This window comes from Convolutriloba macropyga, unplaced genomic scaffold (assembly GCF_964194025.1).
Source record: "Convolutriloba macropyga unplaced genomic scaffold, txConMacr16.3 SCAFFOLD_1578, whole genome shotgun sequence".
Classification (NCBI taxonomy): Eukaryota; Metazoa; Xenacoelomorpha; order Acoela; family Convolutidae; genus Convolutriloba; species Convolutriloba macropyga.
The window spans coordinates 25,659-37,500 of record NW_027449710.1 but is presented as its reverse complement, the minus strand read 5'-3'; the positions used below and the strand labels follow the sequence as shown (position 1 = coordinate 37,500).

At 44.4% G+C, this 11,842-nt stretch overlaps 1 pseudogene; it reads right to left on the bottom strand.

The window, feature by feature from the left end:
* Window positions 1-2,307: 2,307 nt before the first annotated feature.
* On the bottom strand, window positions 2,308-2,459 carry LOC142355261 (5.8S ribosomal RNA; annotated as a pseudogene).
* Between the last annotated feature and the right edge of the window lie 9,383 nt (window positions 2,460-11,842).

Below are 11,842 nucleotides of genomic sequence, written 5' to 3'. Positions count from 1 at the left end.
CATGTTGATGTTTCCGCTTTCGCGTACTCGAAACAACATAATACTAGTCTTTGTAATTTAGTTTCATAATTTCAACTGTTCTCATGCAGAATTTTTGCTCATTCTTATCCCAAATTTTGACCTGGCTACTAGTTACACTCCTTGTACTTATTGCAAAATGACCACAAATTTCAACAGCTTTCACATGTTGCTGTTTCGGCTTTCGCTTACTACAGTCAACATAATACTCGTTGCAAAATAAGTGCTCGGCATCTGCAATTTTCCAAAGACGAAGTTTCGCCAGTTCAATTTTCGCTCGCCAATTATGGCTACTAATTCACACGGTACTGAGCTCAACAACATTAAATTTGTTCAGCAAGACTTTCACATGTTGATGTTTTGGCTTTCGCCTACTAGAAGCAACATAATACTCGTCTTGTTAGCTCATTCAATGAGAATAGCTTTTCCCGTTGAGAATTTTTGCCTTCAATTGGCGTTGTAGTGAGTTTGGCTACTCAGATCACCAAATACTTGTGACAATTCGAACCAGAAATGTTTTCAATTTTCACATGCTGATGTTTCGGATTCAACCTACTAGAAGCAGCATAATACTTGTATTCAACAATTTCTGTATCAAATCCCAGTTTTCTCTGGTGCATCTTTGCCAAACTATTCCAAACTGCCTGAGTCTGAATACCAATTACAGGTACTAGTAAATGCACGTTACTAAGGACTATATAGTTCTAGGTTACTGTACACAACGACGTTCACATGTTGATGTTTCAGCTGCCGCTTACTAGAAACAACATAATACTCGCTGCAATACAGACCTCGGGAAACCCTCACCGTGAATAAGGTTCACTCACATATTTCACTACATTTTGCGTGGGATTGGAGATGAGGCTACTCGTTCTTGCTCAGTACTAGGCTGAAAATTAACGAAACTTCGTTACAAACGTTCACATGTTGATGTTTCCGCTTTCGCGTACTCGAAACAACATAATACTAGTCTTTGTAATTTAGTTTCATAATTTCAACTGTTCTCATGCAGAATTTTTGCTCATTCTTATCCCAAATTTTGACCTGGCTACTAGTTACACTCCTTGTACTTATTGCAAAATGACCACAAATTTCAACAGCTTTCACATGTTGCTGTTTCGGCTTTCGCTTACTACAGTCAACATAATACTCGTTGCAAAATAAGTGCTCGGCATCTGCAATTTTCCAAAGACGAAGTTTCGCCAGTTCAATTTTCGCTCGCCAATTATGGCTACTAATTCACACGGTACTGAGCTCAACAACATTAAATTTGTTCAGCAAGACTTTCACATGTTGATGTTTTGGCTTTCGCCTACTAGAAGCAACATAATACTCGTCTTGTTAGCTCATTCAATGAGAATAGCTTTTCCCGTTGAGAATTTTTGCCTTCAATTGGCGTTGTAGTGAGTTTGGCTACTCAGATCACCAAATACTTGTGACAATTCGAACCAGAAATGTTTTCAATTTTCACATGCTGATGTTTCGGATTCAACCTACTAGAAGCAGCATAATACTTGTATTCAACAATTTCTGTATCAAATCCCAGTTTTCTCTGGTGCATCTTTGCCAAACTATTCCAAACTGCCTGAGTCTGAATACCAATTACAGGTACTAGTAAATGCACGTTACTAAGGACTATATAGTTCTAGGTTACTGTACACAACGACGTTCACATGTTGATGTTTCAGCTGCCGCTTACTAGAAACAACATAATACTTATCGTGCATACCTTTCCATAACTTGTCCTTTTCAGATGCATTAGTTTCCCTTTGTCTTGGCTTCTACAGTCAGACTGGCTACTAGTAACAGCACAGTACTAATCACATATCGTTCTACAGTTTGCAGACAACTTTCACATGTTGATGTTTCAGCTTTCGCCTACTAGAAACAACATAATACTCGCTGTATACATTTGTAGTTCTCTATGTAACTTTCATGTGAAGAAGTTTCGCCAGTCTTTTTGACTGTCTCAAATCTGAGTCATGCTTAGGCTACTAGTTGCTTCATAGTACTTATCGCCTCGAGATCATTGAACAAAACTTGATTTTCACATGTTGCTGTTTCAGCTTCCGCTTACTAGAAACAACATAATACTAGTCTCATTAAGTTCCGTCTCTTTGCAATTTTCTTATGAAGAAAATTCGCCATCACAATGACTCCAGCAGTTCTTGATCAAGGAATGCAATCATTGATCAGAATGCTATTATTTGAATCGGTTCTGCTTTAAGTGTTCCAATTTTATTGGAAGCACCAACAATAGAACATCAATGTGTTCAATCGAGAGTTATATAACCCTGAATCGGACGCAGTCAACAGCCGAAGCCGAGACCGCCTTTTGCGTTAGAGAGGTCGGTAAACAAATCTTGCGATTCATACCGAATTAACACATATAGCTGTGCTCCTCTTCGTAAAGCGAGCCAAGTGATCCCCTGTTGAAGGATGTATTTGGACCAATCTAGTAGCATTTGGTTTCCAACAAGCTCTCCCAAGTTAGCTTACTTATTGGGCTTTTCAACCAATTCGGTTGGCTACAAGCATCATCAAAGTACTAGCCACAGTTTGATCGCAAAATTCTACGACTTTCACATGTTGATGTTTCGGCTTGCGCTTAGCCTACTATAAGCAACATAATACTAGTCATATCATAGAGCGTGATCAGCTTGTGACGTTCTCATGATGAAGTTTCACCAACAGTGTCTCACTTCGAGCTTAAATCCAGCTACTAGTAACTACACAGTACTGACTGCAACGATAACTTTTATCTATACCTTTCACATGCTGCGCTTTCGGCCAGGGCCTACTAACGTCAACATAATACTCGATATAAACTTTTGTTCATGATGCAGCTTCCCCATGCAGAAGTTTCGCCTTCAAATGCTCTCTTGGCCATATGACGTAAGAAAAGGTTACTAGTAACATCACAGTACTAGCCACAGTTTGATTGCAAAATTCTACGACTTTCACATGTTGATGTTTCGGCTTGCGCTTAGCCTACTAGAAGCAACATAATACTAGTCATATCATAGAGCGTGATCAGCTTGTGACGTTCTCATGATGAAGTTTCACCAACAGTGTCTCATTTCGAGCTTAAATCCAGCTACTAGTAACTACACAGTACTGACTGCAACGCTAACTTTTATCTATACCTTTCACATGCTGCGCTTTCGGCCAGGGCCTACTAACGTCAACATAATACTCGATATAAACTTTTGTTCATGATGCAGCTTCCCCATGCAGAAGTTTCGCCTTCAAATGCTCTCTTGGCCATATGACGTAACACAAGGTTACTAGTAACATCACAGTACTAGCCACAATTTGATCGCAAAATTCTACGACTTTCACATGTTGATGTTTCGGCTTGCGCTTAGCCTACTATAAGCAACATAATACTAGTCATATCATAGAGCGTGATCAGCTTGTGACGTTCTCATGATGAAGTTTCACCAACAGTGTCTCACTTCGAGCTTAAATCCAGCTACTAGTAACTACACAGTACTGACTGCAACGATAACTTTTATCTATACCTTTCACATGCTGCGCTTTCGGCCAGGGCCTACTAACGTCAACATAATACTCGATATAAACTTTTGTTCATGATGCAGCTTCCCCATGCAGAAGTTTCGCCTTCAAATGCTCTCTTGGCCATATGACGTAAGAAAAGGTTACTAGTAACATCACAGTACTAGCCACAGTTTGATTGCAAAATTCTACGACTTTCACATGTTGATGTTTCGGCTTGCGCTTAGCCTACTAGAAGCAACATAATACTAGTCATATCATAGAGCGTGATCAGCTTGTGACGTTCTCATGATGAAGTTTCACCAACAGTGTCTCATTTCGAGCTTAAATCCAGCTACTAGTAACTACACAGTACTGACTGCAACGCTAACTTTTATCTATACCTTTCACATGCTGCGCTTTCGGCCAGGGCCTACTAACGTCAACATAATACTCGATATAAACTTTTGTTCATGATGCAGCTTCCCCATGCAGAAGTTTCGCCTTCAAATGCTCTCTTGGCCATATGACGTAACACAAGGTTACTAGTAACATCACAGTACTAGCCACAATTTGATCGCAAAATTCTACGACTTTCACATGTTGATGTTTCGGCTTGCGCTTAGCCTACTATAAGCAACATAATACTAGTCATATCATAGAGCGTGATCAGCTTGTGACGTTCTCATGATGAAGTTTCACCAACAGTGTCTCACTTCGAGCTTAAATCCAGCTACTAGTAACTACACAGTACTGACTGCAACGATAACTTTTATCTATACCTTTCACATGCTGCGCTTTCGGCCAGGGCCTACTAACGTCAACATAATACTCGATATAAACTTTTGTTCATGATGCAGCTTCCCCATGCAGAAGTTTCGCCTTCAAATGCTCTCTTGGCCATATGACGTAAGAAAAGGTTACTAGTAACATCACAGTACTAGCCACAGTTTGATTGCAAAATTCTACGACTTTCACATGTTGATGTTTCGGCTTGCGCTTAGCCTACTAGAAGCAACATAATACTAGTCATATCATAGAGCGTGATCAGCTTGTGACGTTCTCATGATGAAGTTTCACCAACAGTGTCTCATTTCGAGCTTAAATCCAGCTACTAGTAACTACACAGTACTGACTGCAACGCTAACTTTTATCTATACCTTTCACATGCTGCGCTTTCGGCCAGGGCCTACTAACGTCAACATAATACTCGATATAAACTTTTGTTCATGATGCAGCTTCCCCATGCAGAAGTTTCGCCTTCAAATGCTCTCTTGGCCATATGACGTAACACAAGGTTACTAGTAACATCACAGTACTAGCCACAATTTGATCGCAAAATTCTACGACTTTCACATGTTGATGTTTCGGCTTGCGCTTAGCCTACTATAAGCAACATAATACTAGTCATATCATAGAGCGTGATCAGCTTGTGACGTTCTCATGATGAAGTTTCACCAACAGTGTCTCACTTCGAGCTTAAATCCAGCTACTAGTAACTACACAGTACTGACTGCAACGATAACTTTTATCTATACCTTTCACATGCTGCGCTTTCGGCCAGGGCCTACTAACGTCAACATAATACTCGATATAAACTTTTGTTCATGATGCAGCTTCCCCATGCAGAAGTTTCGCCTTCAAATGCTCTCTTGGCCATATGACGTAAGAAAAGGTTACTAGTAACATCACAGTACTAGCCACAGTTTGATTGCAAAATTCTACGACTTTCACATGTTGATGTTTCGGCTTGCGCTTAGCCTACTAGAAGCAACATAATACTAGTCATATCATAGAGCGTGATCAGCTTGTGACGTTCTCATGATGAAGTTTCACCAACAGTGTCTCATTTCGAGCTTAAATCCAGCTACTAGTAACTACACAGTACTGACTGCAACGCTAACTTTTATCTATACCTTTCACATGCTGCGCTTTCGGCCAGGGCCTACTAACGTCAACATAATACTCGATATAAACTTTTGTTCATGATGCAGCTTCCCCATGCAGAAGTTTCGCCTTCAAATGCTCTCTTGGCCATATGACGTAACACAAGGTTACTAGTAACATCACAGTACTAGCCACAATTTGATCGCAAAATTCTACGACTTTCACATGTTGATGTTTCGGCTTGCGCTTAGCCTACTAGAAGCAACATAATACTAGTCATATCATGGAGCGTGATCAGCTTGTGACGTTCTCATGATGAAGTTTCACCAACAGTGTCTCATTTCGAGCTTAAATCCAGCTACTAGTAACTACACAGTACTGACTGCAACGATAACTTTTATCTATACCTTTCACATGCTGCGCTTTCGGCCAGGGCCTACTAGCTAGCTCAAGCTCAAGCTCAAGCTAGCTAGCTAGCTCAAGTTCAAGCTAGCTAGCTAGCTCAAGCTCAAGCTAGCTAGCTCAAGCTCAAGCTAGCTAGCTCAAGCTCAAGCCAGCTAGCTCAAGCTCAAGCTCAAGCTAGCTAGCTAGCTCAAGCACAAGCTAGCTAGCTAGCTCAATCTCAAGCTAGCTAGCTCAAGCTCAAGCTAGCTAGCTCAAGCTCAAGCTAGCTAGCTAGCTCAAGCTCAAGCTCAAGCTAGCTAGCTCAAGCTCAAGCTCAAGCTAGCTAGCTAGCTCAAGCTCAAGCTAGCTAGCTAGCTCAAGCTCAAGCTCAAGCTAGCTAGCTCAAGCTCAAGCTCAAGCTAGCTAGCTAGCTCAAGCTCAAGCTGGCTAGCTAGCTCAAGCTCAAGCTAGCTAGCTAGCTCAAGCTCAAGCTAGCTAGCTCAAGCTCAAGCTCAAGCTCAAGCTAGCTAGCTAGCTCAAGCTAGCTAGCTAGCTCAAGCTCAAGCTAGCTAGCTAGCTCAAGTTCAAGCTAGCTAGCTAGCTCAAGCTCAAGCTAGCTAGCTAGCTCAAGCTCAAGCTAGCTAGCTCAAGCTCAAGCTAGCTAGCTCAAGCTCAAGCTAGCTAGCTAGCTCAAGCTCAAGCTCAAGCTAGCTAGCTCAAGCTCAAGCTCAAGCTAGCTAGCTAGCTCAAGCTCAAGCTAGCTAGCTAGCTCAAGCTCAAGCTAGCTAGCTAGCTCAAGTTCAAGCTAGCTAGCTAGCTCAAGCTCAAGCTAGCTAGCTCAAGCTCAAGCTAGCTAGCTCAAACTCAAGCTAGCTAGCTAGCTCAAGTTCAAGCTAGCTAGCTAGCTCAAGCTCAAGCTAGCTAGCTAGCTCAAGCTCAAGCTAGCTAGCTCAAGCTCAAGCTAGCTAGCTCAAGCTCCAGCTAGCTAGCTAGCTCAAGCTCAAGCTCAAGCTAGCTAGCTCAAGCTCAAGCTCAAGCTAGCTAGCTAGCTCAAGCTCAAGCTAGCTAGCTAGCTCAAGCTCAAGCTAGCTAGCTAGCTCAAGTTCAAGCTAGCTAGCTAGCTCAAGCTCAAGCTAGCTAGCTCAAGCTCAAGCTAGCTAGCTCAAGCTCAAGCCAGCTAGCTCAAGCTCAAGCTCAAGCTAGCTAGCTAGCTCAAGCACAAGCTTGCTAGCTAGCTCAAGCTCAAGCTAGCTAGCTCAAGCTCAAGCTAGCTAGCTCAAGCTCAAGCTAGCTAGCTCAAGCTCAAGCTCAAGCTAGCTAGCTAGCTCAAGCACAAGCTTGCTAGCTAGCTCAAGCTCAAGCTAGCTAGCTCAAGCTCAAGCTAGCTAGCTCAAGCTCAAGCTAGCTAGCTAGCTCAAGCTCAAGCTCAAGCTAGCTAGCTCAAGCTCAAGCTCAAGCTAGCTAGCTGGCTCAAGCTCAAGCTAGCTAGCTAGCTCAAGCTCAAGCTAGCTAGCTAGCTCAAGCTCAAGCTAGCTAGCTCAAGCTCAAGCTCAAGCTAGCTAGCTAGCTCAAGCTAGCTAGCTAGCTCAAGCTCAAGCTAGCTAGCTAGCTCAAGTTCAAGCTAGCTAGCTAGCTCAAGCTCAAGCTAGCTAGCTAGCTCAAGCTCAAGCTAGCTAGCTCAAGCTCAAGCTAGCTAGCTCAAGCTCAAGCTAGCTAGCTAGCTCAAGCTCAAGCTCAAGCTAGCTAGCTCAAGCTCAAGCTCAAGCTAGCTAGCTAGCTCAAGCTCAAGCTAGCTAGCTAGCTCAAGCTCAAGCTAGCTAGCTAGCTCAAGTTCAAGCTAGCTAGCTAGCTCAAGCTCAAGCTAGCTAGCTCAAGCTCAAGCTAGCTAGCTCAAGCTCAAGCCAGCTAGCTCAAGCTCAAGCTCAAGCTAGCTAGCTAGCTCAAGCACAAGCTAGCTAGCTAGCTCAAGCTCAAGCTAGCTAGCTCAAGCTCAAGCTAGCTAGCTCAAGCTCAAGCTAGCTAGCTAGCTCAAGCTCAAGCTCAAGCTAGCTAGCTCAAGCTCAAGCTCAAGCTAGCTAGCTAGCTCAAGCTCAAGCTAGCTAGCTAGCTCAAGCTCAAGCTAGCTAGCTCAAGCTCAAGCTCAAGCTAGCTAGCTAGCTCAAGCTCAAGCTAGCTAGCTAGCTCAAGCTCAAGCTAGCTAGCTAGCTCAAGCTCAAGCTAGCTAGCTCAAGCTCAAGCTCAAGCTCAAGCTAGCTAGCTAGCTCAAGCTAGCTAGCTAGCTCAAGCTCAAGCTAGCTAGCTAGCTCAAGTTCAAGCTAGCTAGCTAGCTCAAGCTCAAGCTAGCTAGCTAGCTCAAGCTCAAGCTAGCTAGCTCAAGCTCAAGCTAGCTAGCTCAAGCTCAAGCTAGCTAGCTAGCTCAAGCTCAAGCTCAAGCTAGCTAGCTCAAGCTCAAGCTCAAGCTAGCTAGCTAGCTCAAGCTCAAGCTAGCTAGCTAGCTCAAGCTCAAGCTAGCTAGCTAGCTCAAGTTCAAGCTAGCTAGCTAGCTCAAGCTCAAGCTAGCTAGCTCAAGCTCAAGCTAGCTAGCTCAAACTCAAGCTAGCTAGCTAGCTCAAGTTCAAGCTAGCTAGCTAGCTCAAGCTCAAGCTAGCTAGCTAGCTCAAGCTCAAGCTAGCTAGCTCAAGCTCAAGCTAGCTAGCTCAAGCTCAAGCTAGCTAGCTAGCTCAAGCTCAAGCTCAAGCTAGCTAGCTCAAGCTCAAGCTCAAGCTAGCTAGCTAGCTCAAGCTCAAGCTAGCTAGCTAGCTCAAGCTCAAGCTAGCTAGCTAGCTCAAGTTCAAGCTAGCTAGCTAGCTCAAGCTCAAGCTAGCTAGCTCAAGCTCAAGCTAGCTAGCTCAAGCTCAAGCCAGCTAGCTCAAGCTCAAGCTCAAGCTAGCTAGCTAGCTCAAGCACAAGCTTGCTAGCTAGCTCAAGCTCAAGCTAGCTAGCTCAAGCTCAAGCTAGCTAGCTCAAGCTCAAGCTAGCTAGCTCAAGCTCAAGCTCAAGCTAGCTAGCTAGCTCAAGCACAAGCTTGCTAGCTAGCTCAAGCTCAAGCTAGCTAGCTCAAGCTCAAGCTAGCTAGCTCAAGCTCAAGCTAGCTAGCTAGCTCAAGCTCAAGCTCAAGCTAGCTAGCTCAAGCTCAAGCTCAAGCTAGCTAGCTAGCTCAAGCTCAAGCTAGCTAGCTAGCTCAAGCTCAAGCTAGCTAGCTAGCTCAAGCTCAAGCTAGCTAGCTCAAGCTCAAGCTCAAGCTAGCTAGCTAGCTCAAGCTAGCTAGCTAGCTCAAGCTCAAGCTAGCTAGCTAGCTCAAGTTCAAGCTAGCTAGCTAGCTCAAGCTCAAGCTAGCTAGCTAGCTCAAGCTCAAGCTATCTAGCTCAAGCTCAAGCTAGCTAGCTCAAGCTCAAGCTAGCTAGCTAGCTCAAGCTCAAGCTCAAGCTAGCTAGCTCAAGCTCAAGCTCAAGCTAGCTAGCTAGCTCAAGCTCAAGCTAGCTAGCTAGCTCAAGCTCAAGCTAGCTAGCTAGCTCAAGTTCAAGCTAGCTAGCTAGCTCAAGCTCAAGCTAGCTAGCTCAAGCTCAAGCTAGCTAGCTCAAGCTCAAGCCAGCTAGCTCAAGCTCAAGCTCAAGCTAGCTAGCTAGCTCAAGCTCAAGCTCAAGCTCAAGCTAGCTAGCTAGCTCAAGTTCAAGCTAGCTAGCTAGCTCAAGCTCAAGCTAGCTAGCTCAAGCTCAAGCTAGCTAGCTCAAGCTCAAGCCAGCTAGCTCAAGCTCAAGCTCAAGCTAGCTAGCTAGCTCAAGCTCAAGCTAGCTAGCTCAAGCTCAAGCTAGCTAGCTAGCTAGCTCAAGCTCAAGCTCAAGCTAGCTAGCTCAAGCTCAAGCTCAAGCTAGCTAGCTCAAGCTCAAGCTCAAGCTAGCTAGCTCAAGCTCAAGCTCAAGCTAGCTAGCTCAAGCCCAAGCTCAAGCTAGCTAGCTAGCTCAAGCTCAAGCTAGCTAGCTCAAGCTCAAGCTCAAGCTCAAGCTAGCTAGCTAGCTAGCTCAAGCTCAAGCTCAAGCTAGCTAGCTAGCTCAAGCTCAAGCTAGCTAGCTCAAGCTCAAGCTAGCTAGCTAGCTCAAGTTCAAGCTAGCTAGCTAGCTCAAGCTCAAGCTAGCTAGCTAGCTCAAGCTCAAGCTAGCTAGCTCAAGCTCAAGCTAGCTAGCTCAAGCTCAAGCTAGCTAGCTAGCTCAAGCTCAAGCTCAAGCTAGCTAGCTCAAGCTCAAGCTCAAGCTAGCTAGCTAGCTCAAGCTCAAGCTAGCTAGCTAGCTCAAGCTCAAGCTAGCTAGCTAGCTCAAGTTCAAGCTAGCTAGCTAGCTCAAGCTCAAGCTAGCTAGCTCAAGCTCAAGCTAGCTAGCTCAAACTCAAGCTAGCTAGCTAGCTCAAGTTCAAGCTAGCTAGCTAGCTCAAGCTCAAGCTAGCTAGCTAGCTCAAGCTCAAGCTAGCTAGCTCAAGCTCAAGCTAGCTAGCTCAAGCTCAAGCTAGCTAGCTAGCTCAAGCTCAAGCTCAAGCTAGCTAGCTCAAGCTCAAGCTCAAGCTAGCTAGCTAGCTCAAGCTCAAGCTAGCTAGCTAGCTCAAGCTCAAGCTAGCTAGCTAGCTCAAGTTCAAGCTAGCTAGCTAGGTCAAGCTCAAGCTAGCTAGCTCAAGCTCAAGCTAGCTAGCTCAAGCTCAAGCCAGCTAGCTCAAGCTCAAGCTCAAGCTAGCTAGCTAGCTCAAGCACAAGCTTGCTAGCTAGCTCAAGCTCAAGCTAGCTAGCTCAAGCTCAAGCTAGCTAGCTCAAGCTCAAGCTAGCTAGCTCAAGCTCAAGCTCAAGCTAGCTAGCTAGCTCAAGCACAAGCTTGCTAGCTAGCTCAAGCTCAAGCTAGCTAGCTCAAGCTCAAGCTAGCTAGCTCAAGCTCAAGCTAGCTAGCTAGCTCAAGCTCAAGCTCAAGCTAGCTAGCTCAAGCTCAAGCTCAAGCTAGCTAGCTAGCTCAAGCTCAAGCTAGCTAGCTAGCTCAAGCTCAAGCTAGCTAGCTAGCTCAAGCTCAAGCTAGCTAGCTCAAGCTCAAGCTCAAGCTAGCTAGCTAGCTCAAGCTAGCTAGCTAGCTCAAGCTCAAGCTAGCTAGCTAGCTCAAGTTCAAGCTAGCTAGCTAGCTCAAGCTCAAGCTAGCTAGCTCAAGCTCAAGCTAGCTAACTCAAGCTAACTCAAGGTAGCTAAAGCTAGTTCAAGCTAACTCAAGCTAGCTAAAGCTAAGACAAGCTAACTCAAGCTAACTCAAGCTAACTCAAGCTAACTCAAGCTAACTAAAGCTAGTTCAAGCTAACTCAAGCTAGCTAAAGCTAACTCAAGCTAACTCAAGCTAACTCAAGCTAGCTCAAGCTAACTCAAGCTAGTTCAAGCTAACTCAAGCTAGCTAAAGCTAACTCAAGCTAACTCAAGCTAACTCAAGCTAACTCAAGCTAGCTAAAGCTAACTCAAGCTAACTCAAGCTAACCCGAGCTAACTCAAGCTAGCTCAAGCTAACCCAAGCTAGCTAAAGCTAACTCAAGCTAACTCAAGCTAATTCAAGCTAACTCAAGCTAACTCAAGCTAACTCAAGCTAACTCAAGCTAGCTAAAGCTAACTCAAGCTAACTCAAGCTAACTCAAGCTAACCCGAGCTAACTCAAGCTAACTCAAGGTAGCTAAAGCTAGTTCAAGCTAACTCAAGCTAGCTAAAGCTAAGACAAGCTAACTCAAGCTAACTCAAGCTAACTCAAGCTAACTCAAGCTAACTCAAGCTAACTCAAGCTAGTTCAAGCTAACTCAAGCTAACTCAAGCTAACTCAAGCTAGCTAAAGCTAACTCAAGCTAACTCAAGCTAACTCAAGCTAACCCGAGCTAACTCAAGCTAACTCAAGGTAGCTAAAGCTAGTTCAAGCTAACTCAAGCTAGCTAAAGCTAAGACAAGCTAACTCAAGCTAACTCAAGCTAACTCAAGCTAACTCAAGCTAACTAAAGCTAGTTCAAGCTAACTCAAGCT